Source organism: Cricetulus griseus, chromosome 3 (genome assembly GCF_003668045.3).
Source record: "Cricetulus griseus strain 17A/GY chromosome 3, alternate assembly CriGri-PICRH-1.0, whole genome shotgun sequence".
Classification (NCBI taxonomy): domain Eukaryota; kingdom Metazoa; phylum Chordata; class Mammalia; order Rodentia; family Cricetidae; genus Cricetulus; species Cricetulus griseus.
Genome location: NC_048596.1, coordinates 22,581,523 through 22,605,876, shown reverse-complemented (window position 1 = coordinate 22,605,876; position 24,354 = coordinate 22,581,523). Strand labels below are relative to the sequence as shown.

The 24,354-nt window shown below is 38.6% G+C and overlaps 1 pseudogene; it reads left to right on the top strand.

The window, feature by feature from the left end:
- LOC113834832 overlaps window positions 1-23,122 on the top strand; it is a 57,093-nt pseudogene extending 33,971 nt beyond the window's left edge.
- The last annotated feature ends 1,232 nt before the right edge of the window (window positions 23,123-24,354 follow it).

Sequence of the window (24,354 nt, the reverse complement as noted above, 5' to 3'; positions counted from 1 at the left end):
TGTACAGGTCTTTCACTTTTTTTGTTAGTGTTACCCCAAGATATTTTATGTTGCTTGTGGATATTGTGAAGTGTGATGTTCCTCTGATTTCTTTCTCATTGCATTTATCATCTGTATATAGTAGGGCTACTGCTTTTTTTGAGTTAATTTTGTATCCTGTTACTTTGCTGAAGGCATTTATCAGCTGTAGGACTTCCCTGGTAGTTTTTTAGGTCACTAATGTAGACTATCATATCATCTACAAATAGAGAAAGTTTGACTTCTTCCTTTCCAAATTGTATCCCTTTGATCCCCTTTCTTGTCTTATTGCTCTAGCTAGAACTTCAAGTACAATATTGAAGATATATGGAAAGAGAGGACATCCTTGTTTTGTTCCCGATTTTAGAGGGATCGCTTTGAGTTTCTATCCATTTAGTTTGATGTTGGCTGTTGGTTTGGTGTATATTGCTTTTATCATGTTTAGATATGTTCCTGTTATTCCTGTTCTCTCCAAGATCTTTATCATGGAGGGATGTTGGATTTTGTCAAAGGCTTTTTCAGCATCTAGTGAGATAATCATGTGGTTTTTCTTATTCAGTTTGTTTATATGGTGGATTATATTGATCGATTTTTGTATATTGAACCATCCTTGCATCCCTGGGATGAATCCTACTTGATCATAGTGGATGATTTTTCTGATGTGTTCTTGGATTCCATTAACCAATATTTTGTTGAGTATTTTTGCATCGATGTTCAAGAGGGATATTGGTCTGTAGTTCTGTTTTTCAGTTGTATCTCTGTGTGGCGTGGGTTTCAAAGTGATTGTTGCCTCATAAAAAGAGTTTGGTAATGTCCCTTCTGCTTCTATTGTGCAGAACAGTATGAGGAGTACTGGTGTTAGCTCTTGTTTGAATTTCTGGTAGAATTCTACAGTGAAGCCATCGGGCCCTGGGCTTCTTTTGGTTGGGAGGCTTTTGATGACTGCTTCTATTTCATTGGGGGTTATAGGTCTATTTAAACTGCTTATCTGATCTTGGTTTAATTTTGGTAAGTGATATCTATCCAGAAAACTGTCCATTTCCTTTAGATTTTTGAATTTTGTGGAGTACAGGTTTTCAAAGTATGACCTGAAGATTCTCTGGGTTTCCTCAGTGTCTGTTGTTATATCCCCAATTTGTTTTTGATTTTGTTAGTTAGCATGCTCCCTTGTAGGGGAAGCTGTAGCCACGCCTTCTTAGGGGCTGGCTACAGGAGTACCTGGGCAGGCTTGTGAGGGCGTGGTCAGAGTGAGTAGGGGGACTGCATTTCGGGTTCGGTTTCATTTTCTCTTTGCTTCTTGCTGTACAGACTACCACTGGCTGGCTGGTTCACTCTGTAAGTAAGGCTTTTCCCTATTAAATACCCTTATATTTCTACCTGACTCTGTATTGGTAATTTCCTACTATATCTGGTGTCAGAAGTGGGATATTGGAAACCCACACCCCATTTGGGACAGGCTATAGGTTCCATCGGGCCCACGGCCTAGGCCCGGAAAATACCCTCTCTCCACAGGCGTTCCCGGGTAGCAGCCGACGCATAGCAGCTGAGCTGCTCAGAACCACCCACCCAGTTTCTAGCTGCCTAGAGATAAGCGCAGCCGCTTTTGTGACCTCTCTCCACTGCTGACCGACTGCTGCCAAACGCCTCGGAATAACTGAAGGCCTGTGTTACCTGCTGGTCAAATATATTTAATGTATCTGGAGTAGAAATCAAGTAAAATCATGGCGGAATATTTATCATTTGCTAAAATTGGTAATGTTTTTGCTTATTACGTGAATTCACTGTTTGAGAAGGATGCTAATTTGCCAATTATTGGCCTATATGCCATAATGGCAGTTAGCTTGCTGGTACAAATAGTATTACTAGCCAGAGGACTCAGAAATAGAGATAAGGATAACCTCACCACCTACTTACAGGAAATAACAGCTTTACGATTAGGTCAGACCACAATTGTGCAGCAAATGGAACAGAAATTGGATGATAAGCTTGGCTCTGTGTCCAATACACTAAAGACAGAGCTGTCTATTGAGATGCAGCGTATTTATGATAAGATAAACACAGAGAGATCCTCCATCTCTGAGGCCTTAAGGCTAGGCTGTCAGAAGACCATGACCAGCTAAAGAATATCTATAGCCAGCTAGAAACTCAGATAGGCAATGTTACTCATCAACTAGATGAACGGTGCAAAATACCCAGCATAGGGTTAAAGAATTGGACAATGCCATTCAATCAGTTATTGAAGCATCCAAGGTAGCAGATCAGAAATTTGAGTCTAGATTTGAATGTTTGGAAGATAATTTACAGTACAGGGCTGACAGATTACATAGGTCCATACGGTCGATTGCTGAGGACTCAAAATCAGCAAATCATGACCTGGAATCTAGACTCCAATACCTAGAAGGCAGTTTCCATGCCATCCAGATGCTGTCTAAGGATGATCTATGAAAGACCTAGAAAAACGTGTAGATGAACAGGTAGAGCAATTTACAGATTCACTAACGTGCTTGGAATTTTTTATGATTAAGGAGATTAAAACTTTTCAAAAGGATATCATTGCTAGGCTTAAAGGTCATTGGGATGCCTCAGAAGCGGAATCACTCCAATCCCAGGCACCTACTCCACCCAGGTATCATGACTATTCTATTAAGGTTGTTACTCGTACACCATTAGTGTACCCAGCTACCATGGTAGAAAAGCCAGCTTCTAAGAAACACCCTCATGGACGAATGGTTTATGAATGGCAACCTATACAGCCAAAGGATCTTAAGAATATTAAAGAATCTCTTGTCTCATATGGTCTCCATTGCCCATACGTAAAACAGCTATTACATGCATGGGCAACCTTTAACAGGGTGACACCCACAGATTGGGAATGATTGGTAGCAGCTGTACTTGAGAATTCATGACAAATCCAGTGGAAGGCATTAATAAGGGAAGAGGCAAAGCTCCTTGAGTGTCAGGGCATAAAGGAAGGTTTTGAAGCCCCTCTAGATAAGCTTCTTGGTCAGGGTATTTATGCTGACCCACAGGTTCAAGCTAAATATGATGACGATATACTGTCTCTATGCAGGAAAGCAGCATTAAATGCCTGAGATAAGGTTCGTGAGCCAGGAGAACACCTAGAAGCTTATACCAGAATAGAACAGGGACCTACAGAACAGTTCCAGGACTTCTTACAAAGGTTAGCTAGGGCGGTAGAATTACAGGTAACAGATCCAGAAACAAGACAATCAATTATATATACAATAGCTTATGAAAATACAAACCCTATATGCAAAAGAATATTTTTGCCTTTAAAGATCAGATCAGCTCCGTTAGAAGAATGGGTTTTGTATGCAGCCAACATTGACTATAATGTGCAAGATACTGGAGCTTGGGTAGGAGAAGCCATTTCAAAAGGTTTAAAAAGGCAACAGGAAATTAAAAGTTCTAGAGGTGAGGATGTAAGGGCTCGGCAAGGAGAAGCACATTACAGAGGTCAATATAGGTACCAAGAGGCTAGAGGTTACTGCTACTATGAACCAGAACCTTGGGTAGGAAGAGCCTTCCCCTGGAGACCACGAGGGCTCCAGGAACCTAGATGTTTCAACTGTGGTAAAATGGGACATACTAAGAGAAATTGTAGACAAACGAATTCTAACAATGCCTCATAAGGAATGCCACTGCCTTCTGGATTGTGTAGAAGATGTGGTAAGGGTAGACACTGGACCAATGAATGTAGATCGACCAGGGACATACAAGGAAACCCCTTAAGTTTGGGAAACCCCGATGGGCGCCTCAAGAAGGCCCCCACATCGAGGAAGATCAGGTCATTCCCAATAGCAGTGGAAGACAATCTCTCACAGGAACAATAGATAGTTCTTTGCCTATTGTGAAAAAAGATATTGCTCTATATGGTAGTTTGAATAATGAAAAAGAATCAAGTGTGAATGGACAAAATGAGAAACGCATATTTTGACAAGCTTCTATTAATGATAAAAGGCCTCAGTTAAAAATAAAAATTGATAATAAAGTTATTTCTGGCTTAGTGGACATTGGGGCGGATGTAACTATTATTACTCAAAAGTCTTGGCCTCAAAAATGGCCTCTTAGAGCGGCAAATGTACAATTTTTAGGAATTGGAACTCTATCTAGAGTTCAACAGAATGTTAACTCAATGATCTACATTGGACCGGAAAGACAGAAAGGGATACTAAAACCATACATGGCAGATATAGCTATAAATCTCTGGGGTCGTGATCTCTTACAGCAATGGAATACTCAGATTAATATTCCTCTAGTGTCAGATACAAATTATGTACCATCTTTAGATAGTAGAAAAGATCTTGTAAGACGCTATGGAAAACGGTTACCTACCATCCATGCTGTACAGAAACTAGGTACAAATTGATGGAACTTCAGAGGAGCCAAAGGCCCTGCCATTGAGGTGACTTACAGATGAACCAGTTTGGGTAGGACAATGGCCTGTGACATGTGAGAAGCTAGAGGCTTTAGAAAAGTTACTACAGGAACAATTAGATGCTGGACATATAGAGGAATCTACCAGTCCTTGTAATTCTGCTGTATTTGTTATCAAAAAGAAGTCAGAAAAGTGGAGGGTGCTGACAGACCTGAGAGCCAAATAAAGTAAATCAACCAATGGGCTCTCTGCAACCTGGAAAGCCATTACCTTCCTTAATACCTAAAGGATGGCCTATCATAGTCATTGATCTAAAAGACTGTTTTTTCACAATACCGTTACAGGAAAATGATAGAGAAAAATTTGCATTTACTGTTCCAACTCTTAATAATTCACAGCCAGTTAGGAGATATCAATGGAGGGTTTTGCCACAAGGAATGCTAAATAGCCCTACTTTGTGTCAACACTTTGTACAGCAACCTTTGGGAATAATTCGTAAGAAATTTTCACAATCTATTGTTTATCACTACATGGATGATATTCTTTTACGAGATTCTAATAAGGAAACTTTGGAACGTATGTTTGAAATGGTAAAGGAAGTTCTGCCTCGTTGGGGGTTACAGATTGCACCAGAAAAGATACAAAGAGGAAATTCTATTAACTATTTAGGTTACAAGATAGACTTACAGAGAATCAGACCTCAAAAGGTACAAATTAGGAGAGATCGGTATCAAACTCTTAATTCTCTTCAGAAATTAATAAGGGAAATCTCTCAATTACAGACAATTATTGATATAGAAGGACATGACTTAAAGCATTTAAAAATGGCCCTTAAAGGTGATAAGGACCTAAACAGTCCTAGAATATTATCTGATGAGGCAGAAAATGAGTTACAATGGGTAGAAAACAAAATATTGAATGCACATGTAGATCGGATAAACCTTAATTTAGACTGTATTCTGGTTATCTTGTCATCCAGAGAATACCCTTCTAAAATTCTGATGCAGAGGGAAGACACTATATTGGAATGGATATTTCTGCCACATAAACAGAATAAAAAGTTAAAGACATATATAGAAAAGATTTCTGATTTGATTTTAAAGGGTAAATTAAGACTTCGCCAACTGACTGGAAAAGATCCAGCAGAAATTATAGTACCTTTAACTAATAAAGAAATTTCTTTCTTATGGAAAGATAATGAATATTGGCAAATAGCTCTTACTGACTTTTTGGGAACAATTAGCAACAACTATCCCAAAACTGACAGAATTAAATTCATAAAAAAGACAGTCTGGATTATTCCACATATTGTAAGACAAACTCCCATTTCTGGAGTTCTTACCTTCTACACTGATGCCAACAAATCAGGTAAGGCAGGTTATAAAGCAGGTGAGGTAAGTAAAGTAGTTCAAAGTCCATATACATCTGTACAGAAGGCAGAATTATATGCAATTCTCATGGTACTTAAGGATTTTACAAAACCTCTTAATATAGTTACTGATTCTCAGTATACAGAGAGAGTCGTGTTATATATTGAGACTGCAGAATTTGTTCCTGATAATACAGAATTAACTTCTCTGTTTTTACAATTACAGAAACAGAAGTAATCCTATGTATATTACACATACCAGATCCCATAAGGGTCTGCCTGGCCCACTAACACAAGGCATTGATGAGATTAATCGTTTATTAATTAAAAGTATGCTAGAAGCCTCAGAATTTCATAAGAAACATCATGTAAATAGCAAAGGTTTAAAAAAGGACTTCTCTATCACTTGGTAACAAGCCAAGGAGATAGTAAAAAACTGTCCTACTTGTTCCTTTTATAATCAAACTCCATTGTCAACAGGTTGTAATCCTAAGGGCATTCGGAAAAATGAGGTTTGACAGATGGATGTCTTTCACTTTACAGAGTTTGGAAATTTGAAATATATACATCATACCATAGACACATTCTCAGGGTTCCAATGGGCTACTGCTCTTAACTCTGAAAAAGCTGATTCTGTTATTATACACCTGCTAGAGATGATGACAGTTATGGATATACCTACACATATAAAAACTGACAATGCTCCAGCATATGTCTCTACAAAATTGGAACAATGTTTCAATTATTATAACATAAAGCATATTACTGGTATACCACACAATCCTACAGAACAAGCAATAGTTAAGCGATCTAATAGAACACTTAAGGAGATGCTCAACAAACAAGCTTAAAAGACTAAACCCCCCAAACATAGGTTACATAATGCTTTATTAACACTAAACTTTCTTAATGCCAATAAAAAAGGACAAACAGCTACAAAAAGACACTGGATCCAACTTGCTCCATTTCAACTGACACTCCGGCCAGAGGTTCGGGTACTGACTTCAATCAAGTTGAGGATTTCAAGCAAGATCTTCAATCAAATAATCCCATCTAACATGGACTGGATACTAACATTTTCTTTCTACAGGACCCCTCACGACTATCATCGTCCCATTTCAGCAGGAAGTAACTTGGAAAATGCTATGCCCCCTTTCCCCATTGTTGTCACTTAGGATAGTGTATATACCTAGTTAGGAATAGCTTCCTATTGTTTATGGTTCGGTTTGGAAGGAGGTGTTCAGGCTTGGACACCTCTTTCAGATGACTTTAGGGTTTAGTTAAAATAGATAGTTAGGAGGTTACATAAGCAGATTGTTGTAAGTTTTAATCCTCTTTTAGACTAAAAGGGGAATTGTAGGAGAAGCTGTAGCCATGCCTTCTTAGGGGCTGGCTACAGGAGTACCTGGGCAGGCTTGTGAGGGCGTGGTCAGAGTGAGTAGGGGGACTGCGTTTCATGTTCGGTTTCATTTTCTCTTTGCTTCTTGCTGTACAGACTACCACCGGCTGGCTGGTTCGCTCTGTAAGTAAGGCTTTTCCCTATTAAATACCCTTATATTTCTACCTGACTCCGTATTGGTAATTTCCTACTATACTCCCTCTCTGCCTTTTGGTTAGTTTGGATAGAGGTTTGTCTATCTTGTTGATCTTCTTATAGAACTAACTCTTTGTTTCATTGATTCTTTGTAATGTTTTCCTAGTTTCTACTTTATTGATTTCAGCCCTCAGTTTGATTGTATTCTGGCATCTACTCCTCTGTGGTGAGTTTGCTTCCTTTTGCTCTAAAGCTTTCAGTTCTTCTGTCAATTCTCTAGTGTGGCTTTTCTCCAGGTTCTTCATGTGGGTACCTAATGTTATGAACTTTCCCTTTAGCATTGCTTTCAAAGTGTCCCATAGGTTTGGGTATGATGTGTCTACATTCTCATTAAATTCTAGGAGGTCTTTAATTTCTTTTGTATTTCTTCCTCAACCCACGAATGGTGCAATTGGGTGTTATTCCATTTCCACGAATATGTAGGTTTTCTGCAATTTTTATTGCTGTTGAATTCTAACTTTAAAGCATGTTGATCTGATAAGATACAGGAGGTTATTTCAATTCTTTTGTAACTGTGGAGGTTTGCTTTGTTGCCATCTATGTGGTCAATTTTAGAGAAGGTTGCATGTGGCGATGAGAAGAAGGTATATTCTTTTGTGTTTGGATGGAAAGTTCTATAGATATCTCTTAAACCCAGGTGGGTCATAACTTCTGTTAGATCCTTTGTTTCTTTGATAAGCTTCTGTCTGGTTGTCCTGTCTAGTGGTGAACGGGGAAGTTGAAGTCTCCTACTATAAGTGTGTGTGGTTTTATTTGTGGTTTGAGCTTTAGCAATATTTCTTTTATATATTTGCCTGCCTTTGTATTTGTGGCATAAATGTTCAGGATTGAGACTTCATCTTGATGGACTTTTCCTGTGATAAGTATGAAATGCCCTTCTTCATCTCTTTTGACTGATTTTAGTTTGAAATCCACTTTGTTAGATATTAGGATTGCTATACCAGCTTGTTTCTTGGGCCCATTTGATTGGAAAATCTTTTCCCAACCCTTTACTCTGAGGTAACGCCTGTCTTTGAAGTTGAGGTGTGTTTCTTGTATACAGCAGAAGGATGGATTCTGTCCTTGTATCCATTCTGTTAACCTGTATCTTTTTATGGGCAGGTTAAGACCATTGACATTTAGAGATATTAATGTCCATTGATTGTTCTTGGTTGTTTTGGATTTATTGTTGGTGGTGTCATTGTGTGTGGATTTCACCCTCCTGTTTCTTTTCCTGTTTGGTAAAATTGGATTATCTGTTACCTATGTTTTTGTGAGTGTAGTTGTCTTCATTGAGTTGGAGTTTTCCCTCTAGGACTTTCTGTAGTGCTGGATTTGTGGATATGTATTGTTTACATATGTTTTTGTCGTGGAATATCTTGTTTTTTCCATCTGTAATGATTGAAAGTTTTGCTTGGTACAGTAGACTGGGTTGACATCCATGCTCCCTCACTACTACCTACCTTTTAGGTATAAATTATCCCACATTTCTTATCTATGCTTTGCCACCTGGTTAGTGGCATGTTAACTCATTTCCTACACATCATGCTTCCTCAGTGACTGGCCAGCATGTCCTCTGACACTGCCCTACTCTTTCTCATCATTCTCCTAATTCGGTTGTCCCACCAAACCTTCTGCCTGTTTACTGGCCAATCAGCTTTTTATTAAATCAATCAGAGTGACAAATCTTCACAGTGTGCAAAAGTATTCCATAGCACATTGATTGTCACATTTCTGATGAGAATGACAATTGTAACTTTAATATGACCCTATCAAGTTTGATTTTTTAGGAATACAAAGGTAGTTGTATAGACCAGATGAAAAATTTTGGTCTGATTTGCTTAAGGATACAAGAGATACTTTATTGTGGAACCAATTATGAATGAGCATGGCCCAGGAACACAGATTTTTACTTTCAGATAAATTTTCTTCACAAAAGTCTGTCCATTCTTTTCAAAATCGTTCTCTGCACCCATATTATGGTTCTATGTATTGTTTCCACTTTGATCACTGTATATGTTGCAAACATATATGTACACTGAATTTTCTCTACCACATATTACTTATGACTTCTATGTTAAGAAAATTCTGTCCATAATGTTTCTTCCTCTTACTTGTATTAAAACCAAGTTGTTGGCTTAAAACTAAGTTCAAAACATTCTCTGAAATGGTTCTGTGTGTACTTATTTCATTCTGTGGCCATTAGTGCTACTTTGAATACACTATAACACTTTTTATCAAGAACCAGATGCTACAGATGGTAAATTCAGAATTTTTATATGAATTTCTTTATTCAGAATGGAAGAAATTCTCTCTCCTGGGGAGTTTTGTATTTCTTCATGGTGGGGTGGCACAATAAGTTATTGGTAAGGTTCCAGTTACTAACATCATGTACAGGTCATGGAACTAATTACTTCAGGTGGCAATGGGTTTTACTGTCTGATAACGGATTTAGTATATGGGTTAGATTGCCATCATGCTCTGTTTGGCTAAAGGACACTCCTGAGGTAAGACCGTTGATGTCTATGGCTGATATACAGAACTTGTTTATATTTATGTCATAATTCCAACTAAATGGTAAGTAGAACTAGGGCAAGATTGGAACAATACATCTCCTCATAGCTTCTTTGGGTTTAAAGCCAAGTTTGAGGAGAGTGTTGCCTCAGCTAAACTTATATCCCATCATCCCTCTGCTGCTGGATGATTTTATAACTGGTTTCTTTGGGGTCTAGTCAAGTAGAGTAGAATATAGCATCCCTTCCTTTATGAAACAACCTGGCATTTTTGAAGTTGATTCTCCCTTCTGACAAATAGGAAAAGTGGTTTTTAAATCAGAATGGAGTCATTGATCTCAGTGGAGCTAATAGTATGAGAAGGAACCAATGATCTTTGCTGTAATTGTCCTCATAGATTTCAGACGTTCTTTTCCACTCTGCCTGGCCTCACTCTCCTCCCTGCTCCTTATGTGCTCTCTGTGTTGAAACTTCCCTACTATTCTTTGAACCTTACCCCCACTATGGAGCTGAAGGTCAACTAGGTTATTTCCCTAATGTGTTTTAGCTCTATGATTTTTTTGTAACTTGATTTCTCTCTGAGTGTTGTTATAGGGAACAACGGTTATAACATCACTGTCATCAGTGCTGTATGACAGCAAGGAATTCCCCAACCCAGAGATATTTGATCCTGGCCACTTTCTAGATAAGAATGGAAACTTTAAGAAAAGTGACTACTTCGTGCCCTTTTCAGCAGGTAAGAGAAAATCATTTCCATGGATCCAATGACATGAGAATCTGTGGAAGCTTATATATTAGATCCCTAATGGCCAGTAGACTTGCAATGATCAGGGGTACAGACTTTCAGTGTTCATGCATTGCCATGAAAAGAGATTCCTTCTCTGTCAGGATATAAAAGTGAGGCCTTGATTGGCCATCCATAGTTCAAAATTGAGAAAGATAGAGTGTAGACTATTTGTGTACTTTCTTTAGCTAATCAAAGAAATACCAAAGAAAGCCAATTTTATTTATACTTTTCTCAGTCACCATGAAAATGGAGACACTTACATTCATGTCTTTTTTTATGCGTCAATCACCTCCTTGCTCCACTATGTAATTACAAGTCAACAAAATATTGACAATTCTTGAAAGCCTAAAGTGCCCTTGGTAAACAGCTGAGTGAACAATACTTATCAAATATCAATTGGACTCAATAAGAAAGTATCCCAGGTCTCTTGGATATTAGGGATAAATCAGCATATTTATCTATAGATGACTACAAAGTAGAGTCATAGATAGGTTAATAAATGGTAGTTTATTGGGGAAAAGTACTCACACAAGGGACCCAGTGACCAGGTTTGCACCTGAGCAGGATGGACTCAGAAATGCTTCCCAGTCAGCTCAGCCAGGTGAAAGAAAGCCGTTTGTGTGCCATTCTTTTTCTTAAACCCTTGTTATGTAACTCTGACCATGCCCAAGGCGGCGTGGTCAGTGTTACCTGTAATTAGGAATTTTCCCTAAATTTCTCCTTTTAGTCTAAAGAGGGTTTAAACTTAACTGTAAGCTATCTATAATTAACGACATAAAAATGAATTATAAGAAGTTATAATAATCTACTCATATCACATCCTAACTATGTCTATTCCATCTAAACCCTAAAGTAATCTGAAAGAGATGCCCAAGCCTGAACACCTCCTTCCAAACCCAACCGTAAAAAACAAGAAACTATCCCTAACTAGGTGTACATTATCCTTAGTGTCAACAGTGTGGGAAAGGGGAAAGTCGCCATTATATTCTCTGGGTTACTTCCTGCTGAAATGGGATAGTGATAGCCTTGTGTGGTCCTGTTAGAGTAGTGAAAATCTTTAGTGGATTGTCTGCAACACATGTGTATGGGACACTGTAACCATGCCTGCTAGGGCCTGGCTACTGGTGTGTCTGACCACATCCTCGAAGGCATGGTTAGGGTGATGTAGGGAAGGTTTAAGAGTGAGAGGTGTGCATGTGGAAGGTCCCTTCTATCATTTTATCTTTTGCTTGCTGTACTTACTCCTGCCCTGCCAGCTGGCTAGGTCGCTCTGTTAGTAAGGCTTCTCCCTAATAAATACCCTTATATTTTTACCTGACTCCATATTAGTAATTCCTACTTTATCTGGTTGTCAGGAGTGGGATCTTGCAAACCTAGGCCCTGTTTGGGAGTGCCTGCAAAGGGGGGAAAGTAGCCATCATATTCTCTGAGTTCACTTCCTGCTGAAATGGGACAGTGATAGCCTTGTGTGGTCCTGTAGGAAGAAAATGTTACAGTAGTCAAAGTCTTGAGTGGATTATCTGCAACACATGTATCCAGTCCTTGTTTGGTGGGAGATGCTTGATTGAAGATCTAGGTCGATGTCCTTAAATTGATTGAAATCCTTGTGTTGATTGAAGTCAGTACCTGAAGCTCTGGCCAGAGTTTCAATTCAAACAAATCAAGTTGGATCTAGTGGACTTGATGAGGTGGGGCCCATTTCCCTTTTGGAGAGTTCAAGGAAGTTCTTTATTGTCTGTGGGGAACTTAAACATTAAAGTTAGCAGAGAAATTTTATTTTTTATCTGTATGTATACACAGAAAGGCTACAATAAGGAAATAATAATTATGAGGGAATTTATACTTTTAGAGGAAGATCTGGGAATAGACAAATGACGGTTCCCAATTTTTTCTTATTCTGTACTACATCAACTGGCTTCTTAATACAGTACAGAAACTCTGAATTTTATTTTAGCAAAATATTTGGATTTAGAGGAAGAAAGCCAAATCCAACTCTAAAGCCAGAATTGGTTTAATTGAATAGGGACTAGGAAGTAAAGAGCAATAGATTTTATAGAGAGACATTTTTAGAGTTTACCATATGACAAATTACTTCTGTTTGATGGTTCTTTTTGGATAGCTACTTCACTTCTTCAGATATCTATCCATTCAGTGTCCTTTTATTTCCTGGAGATGAGTTTTTCTGTGAAGAAAAAAAATAAAATACTTCCCTCTCCTTTGTGAGGTTTCTATACAGTTTATGAGATAAACCTTGGTGGATGACCTGTCATTTCTCCTCATTGAGAGGCTTTTCTTTTTCGACTCAAATCTTGATCAACTTTGATGGTATCCAAAGCTTTTCTGTATAAACAAAGGCAAAACCCCTTTGATGGGGGAGGTCCTTCTGTGTATATGCTTGTCTTATTGGTTGATAAATAAAGTACTGTTGGCCAATAGGAAAGTAAGATAGGTGGGACTAGGAGTCAAGGAGGATTCTGGGAAATGTAGTAAGAAATCCAGGCAGGAAGTGACATAGCAGGCAGACTCAGAATATAAGCAGGGACAAGAAGGAAATTGTCCTCTTGCTCTTCCTCTTTCTCCTGCTCTCTTCTCTATGGAGCTGCCATGTGATCCTGGGAAGAGGACACCAGCAGAAGGCGTCCTCTATAAAATAAATCTTATAAAATATATAGATTATGACAATTAAGACTGAGCTAGTGTATAACAAATCCTAGTCAATTGGCCAGCAGTACTCTAAACTAATATAAGTCTCTGTGTCTTATTTTGACCACCCACGTGGCAGCTGGTAGAAGCCGGGCGGCAGTGGAAAGACTTATCGTGATACCCTTTCCCCAATGTAACACATGTCCTGGTTTCCATACAGAGGTCAATACATCTTTGAAGTATACCGGCTGATTCAGTTCAGCAGTTTTTTTCCATAGTCAAGTGTGTTTCTGCAACTGTTTGCCCTTTCTCATTGGCATTAAAAAAGTTTAGTGTTAATAAAGCATTATGTAACCTTTGTTTTGGGGTTTTTTGTTCCCTCTGCCTGTTTTTGTAGCATCTCTTTCAGTGTTTGATTAGATCTTTCTACCACTGCTTTGTCCTGTGGGATTGTGTGGTATACCTGTTACATGCTTTATGTTATAATATTTGAAAAACTGTTCCAATTTGCTAGAGACATATGCTGGAGCATTGTCAGTTTTTATTTGTGCAGGTATACACATAATGGCCATTACCTCTAACAGGTATGTTATAACAGAATCAGCCTTTACAGAGTTAACAGCAGTAGCCCATTGAAACCCTGAAAATGTGCCTACAGTATGATGCGCATATTATAAATTTTCAAATTCTGGAAAGTTAAAGACGTCCATCTGCCAAACCTCATTTCTCCAAATGCCCTCCAGATTAAAGCCTGCTGGTAATGGAGCTTGATCATAGAAGGAACGGGTAGAATAGTCTCTCACTATCTCCTTGGCTTGTTGCAAAGTGATGGAGAAATCCTTTTTCAAACCTTTGCTATTTACATGGTGTTTCTTATGAAATTCTTAGGCTTCTAGCATGATTCCTATTAATAAATGATCAATCTCATCATTGCCTTGTGCTAGTAAGTCTGGCAGACCTGACTGGGATCTGATGTGTGTTATATATATTGGATTGGTCCTGTTTCTGATTGTTTCTTGTAACTGTATCACAGTGATTTCTGTATCATCAGGAATGAATTCATCAGTCTCAACGTGTAAAAGGACTCTCTCTGCATACTGAGAATCAGTAACTATATTGAGAGTCTCTGTAAAATCCGTAAGTACCATAAGAATTACATATAATTCTGCATTCTGTACAGAGTTATACAGAATTTGAACTACTTTATTTATCTCTCCTGATTTATAGCCTTCCTTACCTGATTTGTTCGCACCAGTGTAGAAGGTAGGGACTCCTGAAATAGGTGTTTTCCTTACAATATATGGAAGGATCCAGACTGTCTTTTTTTAAATTTAATTCTTTCGGTTTTGGGATAATTGTTCCCAAAAAGTTAGTACAAGCTGTCTTCCAGTATTCATTCTCCTTCCATAGGGAGGAAATTTCCTCATTAGTTAAAGGAACTATAATTTCTGCTGGGTCCCTTCCAGTCAGTTGACAAAGTCTTAATTTGCCTTTTCGAATCAAATCAGAAATCTTTTCTATGTACATCTTTAGCTTTTTATTCTGTTTATGTGGCAGAAATATCCATCCTAATATATTATCTTCCCTGTGCATCAGAATCCCTGAAGGGTATTCTCTGGATGGTGAAATAATAAGAATACAGTCTAAATTAGGGTCTACACAGTCTATATGTGTGTTTAGTATTCTATTTTCTACCCATTGTAATTCTTTTACCACTTCCACGGATAATATTCATGGTCTGTTTAAGTACTTGTCACCTTTAAGGGCCATTTTAAAATGCTTTAAGTTATGTCCTTCTACTCCAATTGAGAAATTTTCACTAGCAATTTCTGCAGGTCATTAAGAGTTTGATAACGACCTCTTCTAATTTGTACTTTTTTGTGGCCTTATTTTTTGTATGTCTATTTTATAACCTAAAATTATTAATAGAATCTCCTCTTTGTATCTTTTCTGGGGCAATCTGTAATCCCCAGTGAATTAGAACTTCCTTTACTGTCTCAAACATCTTTTCTAACATTTCCTTCTTAGAATCCAACAATAATATGTCATCCATATAATGGTATATTATGGATTGTGGAAATTTCTTACAAATTATTTCCAAAGGTTTTTGGATGAAGTGCTGGCACATGGTAGGACTATTTAACATTCCCTGTTTCAAAACCATCCTTTGAAATCTCTTAACTGGCTGTGAATTATTATAAGTGTGTACAGTGAATGCCAATCTTTCCCTATCCCTTTCTTGTAATGGTATAGTGAAGAAGCAATCTTTTAGATCAATGACTATGATAGGCCATCCTTTAGGAATCAAGGAAGGCAAAGGCATTTCAGGCTGTAGAGAGCCCATTGTCTGAATTACTTTATTGATGGCTCTCAGGTCTGTCAGCATCCTCCATTTACCGGACTTCTTTTTGAAAACAAATACAGGAGAATTCCAAAGGCTTCTAGATTCTTCTATGTGCACAGCATCTAGCTGTTCTGGAACTAACTTTTCTAAAGCCTCTAACTTCTCAGAGGTCATAGGCCAGTGTCCTACCCAGACAGGTTCATCTGTAAACCATTTTAAGGGTAGAGCTTTTGGTTTCTCAGAAAGTTTAGCATTTGTACTTTCTTTATGTACAGCCTGGATGGTTGGTATCTATTTTCCAAAGTGCCTTACTATATTTTGTCTACCATCTAGAGATTGTGTATGATTTGCATCTGATTCCTAAGGAATGTTAATCTGGGTATTCCATTTCTGTAAAAGATTACTACCCAGAGATTTATTATGATAGCTGTTACATATGGCTTTAACCTTCCTCTCTGTCCTTCCTGTCCTATGCAGATAACCCACCATCACACTCTGACATACTCTAGATAGAGTTCCAATCCCTAAAAATTAGACATTCACCTCTTTTAGGGGCCATATCTAAGGCCAGAACTTTTGTGTTATAATAGTCTCATCTACCCCAGTGTCCTCCAAAACAGTAATAACTTTATTATTTATTGTTACTTTCAACTGATGCCTCTGATCCTTTATAGAAGTTTGCCAATATATGCATTTTTTGTCTCTTCCCATCACGTTTGATTCCTCATCACTAGCCAAACTACCATCTAGAGTGGTACCATTCTTCTTTTTTGAAAACTTGTTTTTCTTTTATTTCAAAAGATACAAAATCTGTGGGAGTAACAAAATTCTTAGTGCTGTATGATGTCAAATTCAGGTAAGTCAGCTTGGGAAAACAAATATAATTTGAAAGCTGCACTTACAGCTTAGGAAAATAATATACATCATTTTTCCCCCAACAAATGACCCAGAGTCACTGTAAAACTTCACTCCTCCATATAAAATTGTTTGGAAGTAGGTAACTGATATTTACCCTGTCAAGTCTAGAGTTCCTGTCATATTCATTGACTTAAAATTGGGATCTAGATTTTGACATTTCCCAATGTCTCAGATGAAACTTTAGAGGTCGTATTGGGAAATTAGCCCTAACTGTCAAGCCTGATGTTTTTGAGCCCAGTGCATTTTCCTGGTATTTGTGTCAGAAAAGTCCACTAGCTATTTCACAAAAGAATAAAATCACCATATACACATAGTTCCATCATTTTGCAATTGAAAATGAGAGGTAAAGGGCATAGAAAGAAGTATTCCTATCTCCAGTTTGCCTGTGCCAGCATGATCTTCTCTGAAACAGTACATTGGCTGTGCAATGTCCCTGCCTGTAGACATTTAAACAAGCATACAAAGATTTTTACAAGGTGGCATCTACTCTTGCCTCTTCCATTGCAAGGAATTCATGCTTTAGAAACACACTTCCTGCTGTGATTGAATATGTCATGCTATTAGATGCCAGCCTGGTTTTCTTAGCTGTTATACTTGCTAGTGGTATTTTTAATTGTTCATATTTTTGTAGAAATATCCCTCTTCTTAGTTCAAATGAAACTTCAAAGTCTTCTTTTTAATAAAATGTGGTAAACAGGATTCTCAAAAATAAAAACACAGCAATATGATGTTTTCAAACCAAAGACTTCTAAGTTAATGATCAACTTCAAATGCCATAAATAGCCAAAAGAATCAACAAAATATGTTTGTATTTTTAGCTTGATCAGAACACTAACAAAATTGTTTTACCATTCCCTTCATTTTCACTGGTCATTTTCCCTTCACATTATTTTTCTTTATTGACAGTCAAGTCTACTCAGGTCTTCATTATTACTTTCCTTCTATGAATTTTGTGTTTGAATGTATTCTTTCCTTTCTAGTTCATAGTTCCCTAGGCAACCAAAGATTGTTTATGTAAAAATGTCTGCTATTTGATACAAACATTGATGAAGATAAAATTCTCTTTTAAAACTTTTCTGTAGAATATAGGTTTTGTTATTTTTGTGAGTTTTCATCTCAAGAATCTATCTTCCTTCCTTCCTTCCTTCCTTCCTTCCTTCCTTCCTTCCTTCCTTCTTTCCTTCCTTCCTTCTTTGTTTCTTTCCTGGTTGTTCAGAAACATGCTAATTATATTCTAGCAAAATGTAATTAAAAGCAATATTGATTATTTTGCTTTACTTTCTTGTAGTTTATAGAATTCTGAATGATTTTATATTTATTAATACTATCTTTTCAGTTTACCATAATCCTAAAGACTAAATACATTACTTAATACTTTGTCAACTACAATGAAGGTATCAGTGTAAACAGAAAAAAAGTACTTTATTAAGACCTGAGTGGGCATGTTCAAAAATTCCCAACAGTTTTTAAGCAAGTATTATCTTTGAGCCTTAGTTTCAACATCTGTAAAAATAGAGCTAGTTCTAGTTTACTTTCTGTTGCACTATGGCCAAAGGCAACTTGGAAAAGAAATTATTTCTTTGGCTCCCGTTTTCTTATCACATCCCCACATTGAGGAAGTCTCAACAGGAACTGAAGCAGAGACCATGAAGGACTACTGGTTGCTAGCATCACTCCTCTGACTTTGTCAGCTACTTTCTTATATAGCCTATACCTTCTTGTCTAGATATGGTACCAAGCACAGATGAATAGATCCTCCTATATAGATTTGAAGTCAAGCTAACACCTCACAGACTTGTAAACATGGTAATCTAATGGAGGCAATTCTACAACTGAGGATCTCTCTTCCCAGGTGTCTCTAGGATTGCATCAAGCTGACAGTTAAGACATCTAACTACAATATTACATTCCTTATCAACTTTGACACACAAACACATCACTTTAAAAAGCCACAACTTTAGCCAGGCAGTGGTGATGTATGCCTTTAATCCCAGCACTTGGGAGGCAGAGGCATACAGATCTCTGTGAGTTTGAGAACAGCCTGGTCTACAAGATCTAGTTTCAGGATAGGTTCCAAAGCTACACAGAGAAACTCTGTCTAGAATAACAAAAACCAAAAACCAAAAAACCTGAAACCTTACACAGGTGCACACACATACACATAAATGAAAATAAATCTTAATAGTATTATATATTAACCATGATTTTCCTTTCTTGTTTGTCTCTGAGATTGCATGCTAATATCATAATATAAAATATAATACAACTTTAAGCTTTCAAAAATATTTAAATTTTCATTATTTTAAAAATCTAATATCTCTTTAAAATATCCAAAGTCTCTTACTGTAGGGTCCTGAAAAATAAAACATAAATTGCATGCTTTCTTACTTCAAAAAGGAAGAACCAGGGTACAATTACAATCAGATAAAGGCACATCCAAAATATTAGAGTGTAAAAAGTTCAGTGCTGCACCTCTTGGACACACACATGCTCTTCTGGCCTCCTTGAAAAATCAACACAGGAACTAAAGAAGAAACCACTCTCAGGTTAATGTGAAACAACCTTTCTTTCTCTCTTTCCCCCTTTTTATTAGAAAGAAAATTATTTTACATGTCAATCCCAGGTCCCTCCACCTCCCTTCCTCTCCTGCACCCCCAACAAACTCCCTACGCATCCTATACCCTTTCTGCTCCCCATGGAGGGTGAGGCCTTCCATAGGGTTTCTTCAAAGCCTGTCATATTCTTTGGGATAGGGGCTAGGCCAACCCCCTTGTGTCTAGGCTCAGGGAGTATCCCTCCATGTGGGATGGGCTCCTAAAGTCCATTCCTATGGTATTGATTAGTACTGATCCACTACAAGAGGTCCCATAGATTTCCAAGGACTCCTCATTGACACCCACATTCAGGGGGTCTGGATCAGTTGCATGCTGGTATCCCAGCTATCAGTCTGGAGACCAAGAGTTTTCCCTTGTTCAGGTCAGCTGTTTCTGTGGATTTTACCAGCCTGGTCTGGACCCCTTTGCTCATCATTCATCCTTCTCTGCAACTGGATTCCAGTTCAGTTCAGTGATTAGTTGTGGGTGTCTGCTTCTACTTCCACCAGCTGCTGGATATATTGGGTGGCATATAAGTCAGTCATCAATCTCATTATCAGGGGAGGGCATTTAAGGTAGCCTCTCCTCTGTTGCTTAGATTGTTTGCTGGTGTCATCTTTGTAGATCTCCAGACCTTTCTCTAGTTCCTGATTTCTCTGTAAACCTAAAATGTCTCCCTCTATTATGGTATTTCCATTCTTGTTTTCTTCTATTCTTCCCCTGACTCAAACTTTCTGCTCCCTCATGTCCTCTGCATCCCTCCTCTTCTCCCCTTCTCATTCTCCTAGCTCCCTCTCCCTCTTCTCATGCTCCCAATTTGCTCAGGAGATCTTGTCCCTTTCTCCTCCATGGGACCATTTATGTTTCTCTTAGGATCCTCCTTGTTTACCAGCTTCTCTGGCAGCCTGGGCTATAGGCTGGTAATCCTTTACTCTATGTCTAAAATCCACATATGAGTGAGTACATACAATGCCTGTCTTTTTGTCACTGGGTTACCTTACTCAGAATGGTTTCTTCTGGTTCCATCCATTTGCCTGCAAATTTCAAGATTCCATTGCCTTTTCTCCCCACCACATAGTACTCCATTGTGTAAATGTACCACATTTTTTTTCTATCCATTCTTCAGTTGAGGGGCATCTAGGTTGTTTCCAGGTTCTAGCTATTACAAATAATGCTGCTATGAACATCGTTGTCCTTGTTGTATGAATATGCTTCTTTTGGGTATATGCCTAAGACTGGGATTGCTGGATCTTGTGGTAGACTGATTACTATTTTCTTGAGGAAATATCACCTTAGCTCTGAAGCTGACCACTAACTTAGTATATAGGTACGTTACCAGCACATCATAAGCCTCCACATCAAATTCACATAAAGCAAGAGTATTCCCAATTTTCTGCATTATCAGATCTTCTGCCATAATGTGAGTTTACCTGTATCAGTTTCCCTTCCACTCACAGTAACTGTGTTTGACCAGCAGGTGGCACAGTTGTGGTGGTGCAGTGTTCAGCTGTGGATGGCTAAGTTTGGTTTCAATCTGAAAAATATCTGAATTGCTTTTGGACTGAGTTAGAATGGATGTAAGGGATGGGCTTTTGTTAGAAGGAAGGCCTTTGGAACCCCACAGTTCCATAGCTGGTTCTGGGCACTGAGGTGGTATCTGGCACAATGCAGCTTCGAGTTAGGCAGTGGCCACGGGCGCAGAGGCTAAAACATAAAGGGAGGAGTCTTAGATTGGAAAACCCATGGAAGGCACTGGGCAGAAACCAGGCTTGGGCTGGGAGACAGACCCGGAAGGATGAAGCCCCAGGCAACAGTGGCAATGCCTGGCTAACAGATGGACGTTTCTCCCAGTGGGCCAGGAGGGAGAGGGGAAAGGTTAATTGGGCACTGATTGTCTGGGAAATAAACCCACAGGCCACCGGTGATATTACTTATGATTGGTTCCCCAGATCATAAGTAACCCGTGGGTTCAAATTCAGTCCCCAAACTTGTCACACCAGATATAGATGACTACAAAGTAGAGTCAGACATAGGTTGATAATTGGTAGTTTATTGGGGAATAGTACTCATGCAAGGGAGCCAGTGGCCAGGTTTGCACCTTAGCAGGATGGACCCAGAAATGCTTCCTAGTCAGCTCAGCCAGGTGAAAGAGACAGCCACATGCATGCATCCCTCCTTCTTAAACCCTTGTTACATAACTCTGACCAGGCCCAAGCCTGGGACAGCTGTACCTGTAGTCAGATATTCTCCCTACATTTGTCTCTTAAACCTTATGTATTAATGGGAAAAATGGAGCGACATTCTAATACACAACTTCTTTGCTGCCTCAAAAGGCATGGGTAATGGAGAATTACAAAAAGAAACCACATACATATAAGTAAAAGAAGGTCATGAACCATAAGATCAGAACATTTTTTTATACAGTTCCGAATGCCAGAAGCTTCAAGATCATCATGAGATGATGGAGACATTGTTGATGTGGCAGGACACTCTGCACAGATAATCAAGAACCCTGAGGGATACTGAGTCAACATCTTCAGTGTGCATGCTGCCTTTGTATGTTTAGCTTCTGTCCTTGGTTTTGTTATTTTTGATAATGAACACAGAATCCATCTTCCTCAGTCTACCAGACAGTCTGTTTACACATGTGAATTACCACACCTAGCTAAAAAGTATTTTTAAGCAATGTAATTTTCAATAGTGTAGGTTAATTGAGCAAGAAATTAGTTCCACATTTTTCTATTTGCCTAGTTATCTGTCCTTTCATGTAGACAAACTTCTACCAACCCATCCAATAACTTACCTCACAGCCTCTTGTGTCAGTTACATGTACAGTGATTCTCACATTTACAATTGAGAATAATAATATTTTTAATTTGTCCCCATTAGGAAAACGGAGATGTGCAGGAGAGGGCCTGGCATGCATGGAGCTGTTTCTATTCCTGACCACCATTTTATAGAACTTTAAGCTGAAATCTCTGGTTCACCCAAAGGACATAGATACAACTCCAGTGCTAAATGCCTTTGTCTCTCTGCCACCCCACTTCCAGCTCTGCTTCATTCCTGTCTAAAGAAGATTAGACTTTCTGGCCAGGCTCTGTTGTTTTTTGCAATCCACTCTAAGACTTTCAGTCTATCAGGGACAAAGTGTCCTTCCTCCCCTCTCATGTATTCCCATCTTGTCAAGTCCCAGGAAACACCTGTCAACCATTTTGCAATTTCTGGAGTCACTGCACAAATATACTTCTATTTTCTATTCTTTGCAACAGTGCTATTATCCCTTGTGCTTATAAGTATCTGGTCTTGAGCTAAAATAGAACTTTACTGTTATATAACTAATATGATAATTCATTATCATTTTTCTTTTTCATGTGTGCAATAATAAATATATTTGATCTGTGTACTTTTTCTGAGACTAGTTACAATTCAGGTAAGAAATGAAAGAAACTACAGTTCCTAAAATATCATGCTAGACTACATACTGTGAAGGATAGAGAATGCAAGGGTGAGTGCTAGAGAGATATTTCATCCACTTAAGTGTTTGCCACACAATCTGAAGACCTAAATCTAAACTCTTGTATGTATATAATGGCCAGGCATGGTGGTATGTGCTTGTTATACCAACACTGGGGAGACAAAACAGGAGATTTTCCAACCTTGCGGGACACCCAACCAAGCCTAATTAGTGAGCCCTATTTCCCTACCTCAAAAAACAAGCTTGTCATTTTCCAAGTAACAACACCCAAGGTTCATCTTTGACTTTCACATATGTGTATGTTCATGTACATACATTCTCTCACATATATGCATCTTATTATGCACACACATCCACCCACCCACATACATACATGCAAAACAGGATGCAAAGAGGAAGGTACCAAAGCTCTTTGGTTGAGCATCACTTGGTATCACTGGAGTATTTGGTGTTTGTTTTTATTAAGTTTATTTAATTTAGAAACAATGTTATTTTATATATCAATCCCCATTCCCTCTCCCTCCCATCCACCCATGACCTCCACACACACACCCCCATCCCACCCCACACCCACTTCTCAAGAGTGTGAGGCCTTCCAAAAGGGATCATCAAAGACTGTCATCATTTCGGGTATGATCTAGGCCCTCCTCCCTGTATCTGGGATGAGAGATTATCTTTCCATAGTGAATGGGTTCCCAAAGCCCATTTGTGCACTAGGGATAAATACTCATTCTATTGTCAGAGGTCCCATAGACTACCCAGGCCTCCTAACTGGCACCCACATTTGGAGGGATTGGTTCAGTCCAATGCTGGTTCCCCAACGTTACAACTGGGGTCTGTGTGCTCTCACTTTGTCAGGTAAGCTGTTCTTATGTGTTGCTCCATCATGGTCTTGACCCTTTGCTCATCCCTCCTCCTTCTCTACAAATGGATTCCAGGATATCGGCACAGTGTTTAGCTGTGGGTGTCCACTTTTGCTTCCACCAGCTACTGGATGAAGGCTCTAGGTTGGCATTTAGGGTAGTCATCAATATTATAGGGGAAGGGCATTTAAGGTAACATTTTCACTATGGCTTAGATACTTAGTTGGGGTCATCTTTGTGGTTATGTGGACATTTCCCTTGTGCCAGATTTTCTCTTTATATATATAATGGCTCCCTCTATTAAGGTATTTCTTTTCTTGCTCTCCTCTGTTGTTCCCCCAACACAATCTTCCTGATCACTCATGTTCCCCTGTCCCCCTCCTCTTCTTCCTTTCTTCTTTTCCTTCTTTCCATCCCTGTCTCCACTGTGCTCCCAATTTTCTCAGGAGCTCTTGTCACTTTCTCCTTCTCCAGGGGTATATGTGTTTCTCTTAGGGTCCTTCTTGTGTCCTAGCTTCTCTGTAGGTGGGGATTGAAGGCTAGTAGTCCTTTGCTCTATGTCTAATACACATATATGAGTGAGTATATACCATGCTTGTTTTTCTTTGACTGGGTTACCTCACTCAACATGGTCTCTTCTAGTTCAATCCATTTGCCTGTGAATTTTAAGATTTCATTTTTTTCCCATTGAGTAAAAATAAATGTACCACATATTCTTTATACACTCTCCAGTGGACAGGGATCTAGGTTGCTCCCAGGTTATAAAAACTATTATAAAAACACTGCTAGGAACATATTTGAACAGATGTCCCTGTTTTATGAATGTGCATCCCTTGAGTATGTGCCAAGAGTGGAATT